The sequence below is a fragment of the Palaemon carinicauda genome, chromosome 19 (genome assembly GCF_036898095.1).
Source record: "Palaemon carinicauda isolate YSFRI2023 chromosome 19, ASM3689809v2, whole genome shotgun sequence".
NCBI classification, from domain to species: Eukaryota; Metazoa; Arthropoda; class Malacostraca; order Decapoda; family Palaemonidae; genus Palaemon; species Palaemon carinicauda.
The window spans coordinates 24,228,905-24,231,404 of record NC_090743.1 but is presented as its reverse complement, the minus strand read 5'-3'; the positions used below and the strand labels follow the sequence as shown (position 1 = coordinate 24,231,404).

Here is a 2,500-nt window from a genome sequence, read left to right as displayed (position 1 = left end):
AAACAGTAAGGGGAGAAGAAAATCCAAGACAAGAGACCTGGGGCTAAATATGGAGGTGGCAGACCCTTTGCGTGCGGCGCGGGTGCGCACTACCCACGGCATTTATTTTGGCCGAGACCAACTACTTGTCCCCCACTTCTTACTTTAGCCCCAACTGCGTTTTTTTTTTTCTCACAGAAACGAAATGTGCTATGTGTGTTTTTAGAAAGCTATTATATTGTTTTTTTATTTCTATTTCACGGGGATCTGCTGTTGCAAGTTTATAGTAAAGCTTCTATTCCAACAATGAACCTTTTCTTGTAACATCATTTAGATCTGTGCCAGATTATTAGGGAATTTTCTGCGTGACGCACATATTTTGACGTTCATTGGCGGTATTTGAGTGTGGAATGAGCAACTCCCACATGTCCATAATATGTTAAAGAAGCATAAATTTTTTACGAAATTCTCTTAGATAACTTGCCAATCGTTTTAAGCTCCACCACAAGTCATTGTCGTATTCTTAGAAGTAGTGGTCGCCAGTTTGTCGTAAATGCGCAGGCGCTTTAGCAAAAGGCAACAGCTGAAACCAATCCAATAAAATCTCGTTCCCCAAATGATTCAAAGCTGTCGTTAAAGTCAAACATTAAAGTCGTCAATACCAGTGGTGCTTTTGAGCCCAAAAAAGAACGGGAGAGAAATATTTCGTCTTGAATTTTAAGTTGTCAGGGATTGGGGCTTCTGAAATGACTATTTTTTTTTTTTAAGTATTGCGCCAAGTAAGCAAAAATGTAGTTAGCTATCATCATCATCATCATCATCATCATCATCATCATCAGCCTTTGAAATATAAGATTAGCTTCACGCAAAAAATCCTTAAATAGTCGTTAGCTCTGAGAGAGAGAGAGAGAGAGAGAGAGAGAGAGAGAGAGAGAGAGACTTGTATATTTTAGTCTACAATAGCTTATAGTGCAATACTTGAAACTGCTTCTCAAGTTCATCTATCAGATTACACTTGATTTCCCGGTTGCCAAGAAATTCCCTTCTGTGATCGGGGCTTTGGCGAAGGGAATTTAAAGTTGGGTTAGATTATTTGTCATTGGGGCTTCTGTTACTTATCATTGCAAATAACTTGTTATTTATCATTTGAACTGAATCTTAGAATGAATTGTTTCTATTTTTTTTACTGAATCTTGTGAGTAAGACATAATTTGGACTTATGCGTACTGAATCTTAGAGTAAATAATTTGTAATTAGAACTTTTGTGAGCTGAGTCTTTGAGTAAATCGGTTGTAATTAGAACTTTTGTGAGCCGAGTCTTTGAGTAAATAATTTGTTATTAGAACTTTTGTGAGCTGAGTCTTTGAGTAAATAATATTTAATTAGAACTTTTGTGAGCTGAGTCTTTGAGTGAATAATTTTTAATTAGAACTTTTGTGAGCTGAGTCTTTGAGTAAATCGGTTGTAATTAGAACTTTTGTGAGCCGAGTCTGAGTAAATCGGTTGTTATTAGAACTTTTGTGAGCTGAGTCTTTGAGTAAATCGGTTGTAATTAAACTTTTGTGAGTTGAGTCTTTGAGTAAATCGGTTGTAATTAGAACTTTTACGTACTGAATCTAACATTGAAATATTTACCCGTACTTTGATGAAATGACTTAGAGTAAGATTGCTTGTAACTGTTATTGTGATAAGGGAAACTATTTTCGTAATACTATTTACTTAACACATTCATACACAAGTAATGCATAATTAAATTAGTAACAAGTGTGATGTGTTTTAAATAATTTCAATTTTATTTTGTTTGCACCAGTAATTTATAAAGTAAAAGTAATCTTGATAATTCTGTGATATGAAAAATTAATAGCTAGAAGAAACTTAAAGTAGCCTTTATAAGCCGACCACTTGTGAAAATGAAATGTGTTTAAGAAGTAAGATGAATAATTAGAAATGAGATTTATATTTTTAAGTATAAAGTAATTCTGAATTCTAATGTTGATTAAGCTTCGTGTGGGCCAGGCATGGTTCACTTTACACGACAGTCAGTAGGACTCTTTTATCTCGGTGACTGCTTCTTAGTAGCATTTAAATAATTTTATTGTTTCAATGACAGAGAGAGAGAGAGAGAGAGAGAGAGAGAGAGAGAGAGAGAGAGAGAGAGAGACTTCAATTTCACAAATCATTTCGCTTTTGAGGGGGTACAGTCATAGTATCAAAACTTTTTATTTTACTAGAAAAAAAAATATTTCACTTGTCATAACCTTTATATAAAACATTCAAGAGAGAGAGAGAGAGAGAATATGACGCAGACCCTACTCTTCATTACGACCCTATCGTTATTCATGTCAAACTACCTGTCACTCTGCGTTAGACCAGGCCGTCAGCTATCACTGGTACTTGGCACAATTTAAGAGGCTGTTCGAGTTTAGGATGAACGAGGGGTTTCTTCATCTGCTTTCATAGAGAGTGATTTCTAGGCGTGTTGATTAAAGGGATTCCTGGTAGCTGCCACCAAGATCACATG

The 2,500-nt window shown here is 35.4% G+C and overlaps 1 protein-coding gene across 1 annotated transcript in view; it reads right to left on the bottom strand.

The window, feature by feature from the left end:
* LOC137658520 (uncharacterized) overlaps positions 1–2,500 on the bottom strand; it is a 9,293-nt gene that overhangs the window by 2,337 nt on the left and 4,456 nt on the right. The gene's annotated exons all lie outside the window — the stretch shown is intronic.